The following is a 13,423-nucleotide window of genomic DNA, read 5'->3' on the forward strand; positions in this document are numbered from 1 at the left end:
GGAGGAACCAGCCAGGTGACAGGACACTCAGGTTACCACCACAACTCCTCTCTCAACCCCTCCTTTTTGTGATGTAGTTGCGATGTAGTCTTAGGGGTGTAGTTTGGGGGATTAGTAACTAATTAAAGTTGGGGGTCTTCTTTTGTTCTGGGCTTCCATTTTGCTTCATCTTGTTGCGGGTGGGAGTCCTGTCGTGACAGTATTCAATAAAGGCCAAGCCTACAGGCTGCTGTTTTGCTCCAAGTTATCCTGGTTGGTGTCTTTGTTTTTGTCCAAGGGAGCCCTCGGATTTTTCTGTTAACAAAAGCAAGTTGAATAATTCACCTTTTGCTGGTTTGCTAATTTGTTTCAGCATTAATATTTACACCTCGTGTGAACTGATTTGGAAGGCCTATGATTTGGTCCAAGATAAAAACGATACCATGTTTGCATGGATTTGGGAAGCTTTGACGGTGATGAAGATGAAGCAGGAAGGGTGGGTAAAAGGTATGAGAGGCTACCATGTGTGGTGGCAATGTAAAATTATATATATATTTTTCAAAAGCCTGGGAAGTGATATATAAAGATATATATATATATATATATATATATATATATAGTGATATGTAAAGAGAATGTTGAAAATGACTTTTGTTAAAAAAAAACCCAGAAGCTATGATTTTGAAAGGTACAGCGCTTAATGGATTTACCATGCAAAAGACTTTGTTCCTGCACCTGAGAGTGGACACCAGGCCAAGACCAGCCCATCCCTATAGAAGGAAGAAGCCACCGCCAAAGAAGATAAAGAAGATTGGCAGGATAATCTAATGAACTATGCAGGACATATTAGACTATTTGAAACCCAAAAGGACATTGGTTTTTTTCTTTTTTCTTTTTTGTTGTTGTTTTTAAATAAGGGAAATGTTTTAAACATAACCCTGTGAGCTTTGTGTATAGGTTTTTACATTAGCTGAACTTTTAAAGATGGCTTGTAATGACATGAATACGGTTTTTAAAAAGGACAGTTAAGAGTATAAGACTTTGTGGACGTGTATAAATAAGTATACAGTAATGGAGCCAGGAGGGGGAGTTGGAAGGAAGTCAATTAAGATGTATGATTTTGATTGCGATCTTTTTATTTTGGGTTTTTGTTATTATAAAATTAATATAAATAAATAAATAAATAATAGAAGTTACCACCATAAAGGAGGCCAACTGATGATTTCTTGGGAGGGAAATCCAGAGTTGAGATGTCTTAAGTTACAGGTTGGTTTGGGCTGAATTATGTTAGTGTGCTGTGCTCCTCACACTACAGTATAGATCAGCCTTTCTCAACCTGTGGGTCCCCAGATGTTGCTGAACTACAACTCCCATCACCCCTAGCTAGGAAGGCCAGAGCTCAGAGATGATGGGAGTTGTAGTCCAACAACATCTGGGGACCCACAGGTTGAGAACTGCTGGTATAGATGGTTTGTATATCTGTATGAGTTGATAGAATCTCTTGTATGACATGTGTCTGAAAGCATATAAAAAACACAGAGGCACCTGCCACAAGACTCTCAATCAACAAATGCTCCTCGTCAGGTGTAGCTCGATGATAGATCAGATTATTGCATACAGAATATCTCAGGTTCAGTCTCCATCACCTGTAGCTATTAGGACCCCTGTCTGAAATCCAGGAGAGATACTGCCTGCCAATGTAGACAGGTGGACCGATGGACCGACTTGTATAACACAACTTCCGCTGTGATATATGAAAGCAAGCCCCATGGAGTTCAATGGAAATTGGTAAGTGTGTATAGGATTACAGCCCTATAGATGAAGCTGACCAGAAGGAAGGCATGGGGCCTGTCTCTTACTAAAACATAAAGAAGGATGGTGGAATAAAACAGACGTGTTTTATTAAGAGCCACCTGAAGATTGAGGGGCCCCAGCCCCCTTAAAACAAATATTGAAGGGGCCGAGGTGCCTTCATCCCTATAGAGTTGGCACGCCTGTCAGGGACAGTGGGAGTTGTGGTTCAGTAATGACTCATTCTCCTGCACTGTTCTTGCATTTGGTTTCCCCCCCAGTAGAATTGCCGGGTTATGCTACTACAGGAGAAGTAGAACCCATAACTGGTGGACTGTGGACTATACGGCTTATTCTCCCTCAATTCCCTAGACAACAGCCATATCCCTTGTTTCAGTAGTTCCACTGGCAACCAGTCTATTTCCAGGGACAGTTCAAGGTTCAATTCCTCCTCCTGAGCACCCATTGCTCCTACCTCTCTCAGAAAGGCTGTTTACTTAGGCCGCTTGCAAACCTATGTATTGAGTTAGGCTCCTGTCCTTCCTTGAGAGTAAGTCCCATTGAAGTAAATGGAGCTCACTTCTCAGTAGACATGCATAGATAATATTGCATTGTTAGCCCCACTGAAATTGCTGGAACTTCAGCAGTTTTGCTCCACGCAGATATGCAACCTTAACTGTAGCTCTTTCAAGGGGAAATACTGCATTCACCAAGTCTAATTTAAGACCTCACTAGACTTAATTACACTATCGAAAGGGAGAGAATTCTATTAAAAACCTGCCAGTGGAAGTGAATAACGTCCCCATCGCTGCCTCCCCTCAACTCACACAATGAATTTAGCAGAAGCTGGAGATTTACCTGTTAAATAAATCATTCAATTGTCGTTATTTTACTTTCCATTACATTTAAACCAACACCCTGCTATGCAATTAAATGTCACAAAGTCAGACTATGTATTATACGAAATCTTTACCTTTTAATTTTCAGCGGCAATTCTTTTTCAGAAGAAATGAGAAAGGAAAACTGCTTTGCAAAATTAAAGCTCATGAGGCTTCCAGCATTGGAGTCATTAAGTGAACTGAGGGATGTTCAGGTGGCAAATTACCAGACTACTCATTCAGAGCTGTCAGTGTTCTGTCAGCCACATAGACAAGGAAGAGGCCACCCTAGAATTCCTGCCAGAGGTATAGACAAATACGGTGCTGACAGCTGTTCTGTGTTAGCATTTGTCCAGGTTTGTCTAGGACCCAGGGTGTAGACATTTGAGTGGGTTGTTGATTGACGATGTGAGATGCAATTATGGGAGTGCTTGCACAGCCTAAAGAGTGCAATTCGATGTGTTTGAGTGATGCGAGTGTGCCGATCCTGCGCAGGTGTGCTTGAGGGGAATGCATTTCTAGCTGTAGTTAGGTGCTTGTGTGTAAACCAGGGATCAGCAAACTTTTTCAGCAGGGGGCCAGTCCACTGTCCCTTAGACCTTGTGGGGGGGGGGGGCTGGACTATATTTTTTGGGGGGAAATGAACGAATTCCTATGTCCCACAAATAACCCAGAGATGCATTTTAAATAAAAGCACACATTCTACTCATGTAAAAACACCAGGCAGGCCCCACAAATAACCCAGAGATGCATTTTAAATAAAAGGACATATGTTACTCATGTAAAAACATGCTGATTCCCGGACTATCGGCGGGCTGGATATAGAAGGTGATTGGTCTGGATCCGGCCCCCGGGCCTTAGTTTGCCTACCCATGGTGTAAACCTACAGGCAAGATAAAATCTGTTAAAAATTAGAAACACCCCCCCTTTAAAAAGCCAAGGATTGTTGGGGTTCCGCTAGGAGCGCCATGAAAGATGGCTGACAATACCATCTCTCCAGCTCCCACGAGGTAATTTAGAGGCTGAGATGGGAGGAATAAGCCTCCCAAATTCTTCCCAGTGGAAGGGAAGATGCAGTCTCATCTGCGGATGCCCATAAACCACCCCCGAGTTCGTAAAGAAGGAGGGGGTGGGAGCTCTGGATGGAAAGCCCTCAAGGGAGTTCGGATCTCCTGGACGCTGTCTTCGTGAAGCGCTTCTAGTTCCACTTCTTAAGATAAAAAATTGGATATAAGATCTTGGACACGCTTCAGGTGAAGAAAGGGTAATTAATCTGCCAATTAAGCTAGCCACTGAGGAACCAAGAGTGACGGAGAGGAAGAAAGATAACATCTAAGCCAGTATGTTAGAATGGAAAGGAAAAGAGGGGGGGGGACTTTTTCTTTTTCTACTATGATAATACTTAACAATCCCCACCCCCAGAAGATCCGTCTGCATTACTTATGGCAAGTGAGATCGGAAAATATAAATTGTGTGGAAATAATAATACTAACTAAAGCCTTTGTTCTTTGAAATATTTGGAAGAAGATAAAAGACTTTCCTGTGACACGCTATTTAATTGGGATCCGCCATTATGGAATAGATTGTGTTGCAGAGATAAATAGTCATAGGGGGAGGCGAGCTCTTAATTTGTTATTATATCTGTATTTCAAGTTTGATTTGACAAACCTCCTCTGGAAAGACTAATGTTTGATGCAACCTGTCTGTGAAAATTAATGAGCAAACGCTTAGATTTTATTTCATCGGAACTGAGAGAAGATGGCGTCTGCCACAAGAGAAGGACTTTTGGATTGATTCAGCATAAACACCAGCATGTGAGGACATACTGCTAATAATAGACTTACCAGCTGCAAAAAAAGAGGAGAGTAACACAAATTTCACACACACACACACACAATTTCACATATATATTATTGTTCACTCCAACTCGCCTGTGGAAATAACTCAGAGGCTGCAAAAGAAAGAAGGATAACAATAGGAGGACTCAGAGAAGGAACTTTTGGAAACTCAAGGCAGTAGAAACATAAGATGATTGGACCCCACTGAACTTGAAGCATGGGAAGCCCCAACAAAAATTTATAATTTGGCAAAATATTTGGACTTTATGATATGTATTTGTATAATTTGGAATATTTAATGTGATTTGATTGGATGGTTAAAATGGAAAACTTAATAAAAATTATTATAAAAAAATAAAAATAAAAAGCCAAGGATTGTTAATGGCCAAAGGCCTGATTGTAGAGGGAAGTTTTCACCTGGCACTTATAGATATGTGATGAAGACACCAGGTTGGCCTCCCTGGGAAGAGCATTGCACAAACAGGGAGCCACCTCAGAGAAAGTGCATTCTCGTGTTGCCACCCCCTGAGTCTTCCATGTAGGGAGTACACAAAGAAGGGCCTCAGATTATGATGGCAGGGTCCGGGTCGGTTCATATGGGGAGAGGCAGTCGTTGAGGTGCTGAGCTGCATAAAGCTTTATAGGTCACAAACAAGACTTTGAATTGTAGCCAGTGCAGTCAAGCCAGGGTTGATGTGATAGGCTTGGACTTCCGATGCTCTGGTGAGCAATGTGGCCACTGACATCTGCAGCAGCTGAGGTTTCTGAACCATCTTCAAAGGCATCATGTGAATTTCTCCTAATATACACATTTTTGCAAAGCCGTTTCCCCAAACGTAATGCATTTATTAGGTTATTGCCCTTAATATATGTAATTATAGGTGCGCTTTACCCTAATATAAACATCTCTGTTTACTCATTTGGCTGGAGCTGCTTTGCAAAATTCAGAGAGCTGCAAATTTCAAGAGGTTTCAGTTCATGTATTGTTTCAGAAAGTATGAATTAGGTATGTTCATCTTTAAATGTGAACTAAATTAATTTTCTCTCCTGTTCCTAATGGGTCTCAAGCTCAGCGTGTTCATTCTTCCTCTGTTTATGTGTCGTTTTGACCCTCTTAGTAACATTCAATAGTATTCACCATGGCATTCTTCTAGAGTTGTTGTTTGGGTTGGGAGTTGGAGGCACAAAACAGTGGCTCCAGTTCTTCCTGGTGGACCAGGTCCAGATGGTATTCCTGAAGAACAACATTTCCACCTCCTCACCTACAGGGCGCAATTTGGTTCCATCTTATCTCACACGCAACACTAACTTATCAGCAAACAATACAAATATGTCTAATTATGAGTCATTTGGAAAACATTTATCACAATGTTGAAAATATCAGCAAAAAACAGAAGCATGGGTGAATGAATAAGAAAACCAAATAACTTAAGAGACATGTATTTCCATAAGTGTAAAACCAACCAGTGCTTTTTTCTTGGGGGGACACATACCCCTAAACATTTTGTGAATCTAAGTTTGGCCTCATTGAGAGGCAGTATTTCAATATCAGTAGGAAAATGAGAGTACCCCTAAATATTTTTTTTTAGAAAAAAAACACTGAAACCAACTATTTTCTGTGTATATCATCATCTTTTCGGTATGCAATATATAAAGTGAAATTATTCATGATCTTAAAGATTATTTCCAACCACTAGCAGAAATCTCATTCTATAGCCATACTATATAAGGGAAAATCTGTGACAATCCAAAACAGTGTGTGTGTGTGTGTGTGTGTGTGTGTGTGTGTGTGTGTGTGAGAGAGAGAGAGAGAGAGAGAGAGAGAGAGAGAAACAACCCAATTATATACCTTTTCTACCCATTAATCTACATAGTCTGAAACTCCAGGGAAAATTCCAAGGAAAAACAGATAAAAGAAAGGTAGCTTACCTATATGAGCCATCTCATTCAGTCAACAATGAATAGATTCTGAAGATTTATTTTATTAATTTTTGTGTGTGTGTTATAAAATCAGTCAAAATCCAGTGGAATATGCTTTCCCATAATCATTTGCAGTCTAGCAAGGTGTCCATATACATTCCAAGGTTACAGCTGTCTGTCCTGCTCTTCTTAAGCAGCATAAACAGTCTGCTTCATGTCCTCAATATTCATTCCAGACATGCATGTCCTATAGTAGCTGCTTTCCCAGGCATGGGTGTACAAGAACACTCTCACCAGCTGTTTCAGAGATGATTCAGAAACCTACTCTTAGTCCAAACCAAAGCGGCTGTTTTCCTTAAGCGACGTGATTCAAAGTTTCAAACTATTTCATCAGATGTTTCCTTAACTTTTAAAAAGAAATTAGATAGATGACAGATAGAGATAGATAGATAATAAACACGCACACATGCAAATGCACATACACACAGTATCAGTCCTGAAATAAAGCTTCAATAAGAACATCTTTCATACACTTTTATACACTCATATGGAAGCCTCCTTGATATGATTTCGTTTTGCTGGAGTATATCAAGAAGGGTCTCCAGAAGTGCAGATTGTGTCTGTTATGTACTGAGTTGAATAGGATCCAAAATGCAGCAGTCTGATTGATCCTAGAACAATAGGATTCAGAATGCAGCAGTCTGATTGGTCCTAGAACAATAGGATTCAGAATGCAGCAGTCTGATTGGTCCTAGAACAATAGGACCCAGAATGCAGCAGTCTGATTGGTCCACAGGAGCCACCCAATCCGGCTCGAGGTGGAAGTGAATCCGCAACCTGATTAACCTACAGGAGAATCCCGCAATTAGCCAATCACGTGGGGCCCATTGTGTAAATAATGTATATAAAGCAGACATTCTGGGGGAACTTCCATTCCTCCTCACCACAATGAGCTGAATAAAGAGCATGAAATCCACTCTCAACTCTGAGTATATTTCAGTGTCTTTTAATGATGAATTTTTATCATCACCAAGATTTTCTGAGCACTTCAAAGTCGGTCATGCGCAGTGGACTTAGTGGCTTTTTGTGTGTGTGTGATCATATACAAGAAGTTTCAGTTTTAGAAACCAATTATCAGGGTGTTTAGACATGAGCACCTCTCAAAGAATCTCCAGAGCGTTCTTGAATTAAATATCCAAAAGCTGTGCCATGTCCTACAGAAATGTCTCCTGATACAAATGAATAAAAATCTGGTGCCATCTGAGACGCATTAACTAAACCAAACACCTCAAATGCTGTCCATTTGGTATAAGTCAAATGGGACATGGCTGAAACCCATGCCATTTGCAGAGATCCTAACATGTTAATTATAAAAACTGGTGAGCATTTTTAGATGTCTTATTATGGATTTGTTTTGAGCTGAGTTTGGGAGGCTCAAGCTACATTTGTGTGCTTTTCTGTCTTGTCTAGCAGGTGAGTGTTCTGGAGAGTTCACCACAAATTCAATTTATTAAAAACATGTCTGTGGGTTGTGTATTCCAACCAAGCTTTACAAATAAGTTTTTGTTTTACTTGGGGGTCATTGCAAGTCTTACATAGAAGTCAGACATGGAACACATGAATGACGGCGGGAAAACAGTAAGTGGGCCTCACTGTAGAGCTCACTTAAGCTTTTTGTGCTTGCTATTCATTAAGTCTTCATAGGATAGAGAATATCTAGCACTCTGGTTTCCACCGGGAAATTCATAAATGTGCTGAAAAAACAATATAGCCCATGTATTCAAACTGTATTTGAAAGATGGGCAGTTGAAGGAGAAACCATGATTTATGTCATCAGGGTCTGAATCTCAGTCTGAAGCCAGCATATTCCGACACTGACTTTCATGTTTCAAATAGATAAAATAGCTAGGATTTCATGCCTTGGCTAGCTCATGAGAAATATTGGAAAGCATTAAGAAGGAACACAAAAACGGAGCATCCTTTGTAAAGAGAGACCAGAACCGTGTGCATGAAACAACAGCTTCACAAATTTATTTCCTTCCAGTAGCACCTTAAAGACCAACTAAGTTAGTTCTTGGTATGAGCTTTCGTGTGCATGCACACTTCTTCAGATACACTGAAACAGAAGTTGCCAGATCCTTCTATATAGTGAGAAGGTGGGGAGGGGTATTACTCAGAAGGGTGGTGGGAATGGGTGATTGGCAGATAGCTGTGATGAGCCTGTTGACGACTCTTAACGACTGCAATAGGTCTTACAGGAAAAAGCAAGGGGTGAGAAGGTGAAAAATGGCTTTGTCATGTATAATGAGATAAGAATCCAATGTCTTTGTTCAGACCAGGTCTCTCCATGGTTTTAAGTTTGGTAATGAGTTGCAATTCAGCAGCTTCTCTTTCCAGTCTATTTTTGAAATTCCTTTGTAGTAATACCCCTTCTGAGTAATACCCCTCCCCACCTTCTCACTATATAGAAGGATCTGGCAACTTCTGTTTCAGTGTATCTGAAGAAGTGTGCATGCACACGAAAGCTCATACCAAGAACTAACTTAGTTGGTCTTTAAGGTGCTACTGGAAGGAAATTTTTTGTTTTTGTTTTGACTATGGCAGACCAACACGGCTACCTATCTGTAACTGTTCACAAATTTAGTTCCATTTCTTGACCAAGAAAATCTAAATTCTGCTATCAGGAGAAAATTATGCTGATAAAATATAATTATAATTATATTTTATTATAATTATAATTATATTTCTACCCCACCCATCTGGCTGGGTTTCCCCAGCCACTCTGGGAGGCTCCCAACCGAATATTAAAACACAATACAGCATTAAACATTATAAACTTCCATAAAATGTTTTGCACAAATTTATTCAACTTCTTAGACCTGTGCAGAGCACTAAAGCCCTCTTCACCAGTAGAAATCTTAGGGCCAAATTACATATTAAATTAAATGACTCAATCTTATCTCTGCCATGTCATCACAAGGTGGTGTTAGAGACATCTCTTTCTCTCCACCTCTCCCCACATTAGATCCTCACCCTCACAGCTGTAATACAGAGGATAATTATATTGATATTTACAACAACATCTCTTTTCTCTCCCCTTCTATCCCAGTTTTCTTTTGTGTTGTGTCTTATACATTGTAAGCCTATGTGCAGGATGTGTCTAGGTTTTCTTTTCTTTTCTTGACCATATAGAAGTTGGTGGCTAATCGACACCAGAATCATGTCATTCAGGCAGGAGGAGTTTCTCCTTGTCTTTCAACACTACTGTACCAGTGACATCACATGTACATACCATCTTGTTACAGAGTGACAGAAGCTGCTGTTGGTGCCAATAACAGCCTCTCTCGTGGGGGAAACAAGCTCCATGGGTATATATATTTTTTGCCAGGAACATGAGGAGACATTCAATGTAGCACAAAACTGGGTCAGCATAAGTATTTCTGCTTTGCAAATGGAACAATCTGCCCTCTCCTCTCGCCGTGTGCTGTTCTGAGGGTTCTGCTGACCTTGGCAGATCCAGTTTGTGGGCCACAGGGGGAAAGGGGGACTAGCAAAAGTCCGCTGGCTTCCACTGGCGGAGCTCTCGAGTTGTCTCCCGCCCATGTTGTGAACAGAAAGGGATAGCTTCTGTTGTGCTGTATTGCTAGTCCTGATTCACACAGGCGGAGACAGAAATATGTTTATTAGAAAGGTGTACTATACGTGATCTTGTAGTCAACTTGTCATGGAAGGAACATAGCTTAGCAGCGTTGCAAAAGCTCCCAAATTCAATGCCAGGTATTTCCAGGCGGAGCTTGCAAAGACTCCTGAAAAGCTGTACCAATCAGAGTGCATAAGTCTAGACCTGGGATAATGCTCTGACTCAGAATAAGGCAGATTCCCATGCAATTTGGTCCTCATTCAATACACCCTCTGCTATTTAGGTTTCAACACACTGTCTAATACATGGGTAGGCAAACTAAGACCCGGGGGCCAGATCCAGTCCAATTGCCTTCTCAATCCGGCCCATGGACGGTCCGGGAATCAGCATGTTTTTACATGAGCAGAATGTGCCCTTTTATTTAAAATGCACCTCTGGGTTATTTGTGGGGCATAGGAATTTGTTCATTTTTCCCCTTCAAAATATAGTCCTGGCCCCCACAAGGTCTGAGGGACAGTGGACCGGCTGCCTGCTGAAAAAGTTTGCTAACTCCTGGTCTAATACTTTCAAGCTCATCTTCTCTTGCATGAATGTACAGTGGAAGACGCTTCATGTTACAGACGCTTCAGGTTACAGACTCCGCTAACCCAGAAAGAGTACCTCGGGTTAAGAACTTTGCTTCAGGATAAGAACAGAAATCGCGCAGCGGCGGTGTGGCAGCAGCGGGAGGCCCCATTAGCTAAAGTGGTGCTTTAGGTTAAGAACAGTTTCAGGTTAAGAATGGACCTCCAGAACAAATTAAGTATGTAACCCGAGGTACCACTGTGAGTGTTTATAAAGATCTGTTTCAGAGGCGCTGCTCCATTGTCTGAGGGTTCCCCAGGATCTTGTTTTCCTCACCATGGTGCCAAAGTTCTGGGGAGGTATGTTCTGCTCCCTAGACAGTAGGCTTCCAGCAGCAATTTAAAAGTATTTTATTTCAGAGATCTGTTCAAATAGGATTGCTGTCTGTTGGCTTGTCTGTTTTATGGCTTTATATGACTTACATCCCCTTCTCCCCAATATATTTGCTAAGTTCCCTGAAGTATCTTGCACAAAATGAGAGAATGTAAATATTTTAAATAGCTGAGCAAATAAAATCTTTCCAGGCATTTTTGTAAAAAGGAGTGGGCACAGCACAGCCAAATATCTTTAAAGTATCATTGGTTCCAGTGGGAGACATGTCATTAATGGGACTTAACTCTTGGATCAAAATCATCCTTCATTTGGTTTACATGGCTTTACACAAACTGCTAAGTACAGTGAAAGTGCATTCCATCAGGATTAATAGGATTTAGAATGCAATACATTTGGGGTGGGGTGACAATTTATTACTTGTTCACCAAGTAGGAAGCAAGTCTCTATAGCGACAGTGAAACAAAGACTGTCACAAACTAAAGTCGCCACCAGAGGGAGCCCAAACTGTCTCTTGAATACCTGGAAAAATCACAATGTTCTAAAGACTGCAGTTTGTAAATCATATATGGCTTGTTGCTTGTGCCAACAAGCATACTTTAATGTGATGTATATTTAATAGTATTTTTAACAGATTTTTAATTTCAAGTAACAAAACATCCATACAAGGAAAACAGAGCTTAGTAGCTTTACCAAAAAAAGAAAAAAGAAAAATAATGGCTGATGATTATAGTTTTTAGGAATATCTTTAAAGAGTTTCTCTGTAGTAAAAATAACTATTTAATATCCAGTAGTCTAATTTCTGATAGAAAAGTTTAGGTTTGTGTACTCTTCATGATTACAGCGGCATAGTCCGAGATATTAAGAAGATCAATCTCCGACTTGTAGACCTGAGAGATAAGGCTTTCTGTGATTAATAAATAACCCATTCAGGGGTAATTTGTGTACCTTGCTGGCATATGTGTATAGCTTCTTAGTTCTGGGTTGGCTATGTGCTAAGTGTCAAAGTTATTGTGTTTATGTAATATTTCGTAGAAGGGTGTTTTAAAAGATGGTGATTTGCACATTTGTGATAGCGGAGAGATTCTGCTTTTATCAAAATAGTTATTAAGTACAAGATTTAAGTCGCCACCTATCACCCCTTCGCCTTGTTTACAATAATGTAAAAATTTCATCCAGAAAATCCACTCGTGTATTGATAGCAACCTAGAAAAGTATACCTACATCTGCAATAATGTAGGTATACCTTTTTAGGTTGCTATCAGTACATGAGTGGATTTTCTGGATGAAATTTTTACATTACTGTAAACAAGGCGAATTTGCAATTTACATATTCCATAAATACAATGGGATTAAAATCATTGTATGTCACATCAATATTATGAATCAATAACAATATATTGAGCAAGCCTATCTAATCCTCATTGATTTCAGTGTGACTTGAGTACCCCTAATTGTGCATCAGTGTGTGCAGCCATAGGGCAAACTAGAAATATTAAGTAAGTTCTGGATCAAAATAATAAGCTCTCATTACTGCACATTGTGAAAATAGATGACTAAAATGGAATGCTCCTGTATTTCATCATAAGCAATAAATTCGTAACATAAATTCTTGCCCAACTCCCAGTTATGAAGAAATAATAAAAGATAATTTTCCATTCCATTCCATTCCAAATCAGATTATTTCTGATTTATATATTATCTGGTGTTCAAGAACTTAGTGTGGGGTGCAACATGTACAAACACACTCACTCACTCACACACACACACACACACACACAGAGAGAGAGAGAGAGAGAGAGAGAGAGAGAGAGAGAAGTATAGCCCCTGAAAAAAGCGATCTTTTTTTAGATAGGCATCATTCTGCATCAAAGGTCTCTGACTTACAATAAGAAAAGGAGCACCCAAATTCCACATTTAAGCATGAACCTATAAAACCAGTCAAATAACAGGACAGTAAGAGCTTCCTTAACTGAAACTGAAATCAATAACAGTAGTAAGACCAAAGAGACTAACCCAACGATGCCTTGATAAATATCAAAGTTTGCACTTGGCATTACTCTATTGTTGGCATCTGTCTGCCTTGAAAGACAATGGAGTGTGCCTCTGGGAATGAAGTCAAACTGCTGGAGAATCACAGCGCCTGCTGTGGCTGAAAAGACCAGTAACTTGTAACTGCTGTCTTCTGCACTGTTTTCGCTGTGTTAGCAGCACCAAAGTGGCTTTTCCAGGGCACAAGCCTAGGCAGTGTGTATGGAGTTCCTGGGCTGCCCAGAGAGCAAGACCCCTGCTCTCATGGATGTGGTCCAAAGGAAAGCAGAGCAATACATTTGGCACCATCTTGGCTGCAGGAGTTGCCAGAAAGAGGTGTACAAAGTGCCATCCAACCGTCTTAGGGACTCCACTCTGGATTTGTGTAGGGT

At 40.4% G+C, this 13,423-nt stretch overlaps 1 long non-coding RNA gene across 3 annotated transcripts in view; it reads left to right on the forward strand.

Annotated features, from left to right (window-relative positions):
* Positions 1 to 13,423, forward strand: part of LOC310766844 — a 37,416-nt gene that overhangs the window by 18,868 nt on the left and 5,125 nt on the right. The window contains exon 1 of one of the 3 annotated variants that reach the window (XR_014550447.1): positions 600 to 2,954. The exons of the other annotated variants lie outside the window; for them this stretch is intronic. This is a non-coding gene — a long non-coding RNA (uncharacterized lncRNA). Of the gene's footprint in view, positions 1 to 599; positions 2,955 to 13,423 lie in introns of those variants that run through there. 3 annotated transcript variants of the gene reach the window in all.

The sequence above is a fragment of the Podarcis filfolensis genome (genome assembly GCF_964270895.1).
Source record: "Podarcis filfolensis genome assembly, chromosome: 7".
NCBI classification, from domain to species: Eukaryota; Metazoa; Chordata; class Lepidosauria; order Squamata; family Lacertidae; genus Podarcis; species Podarcis filfolensis.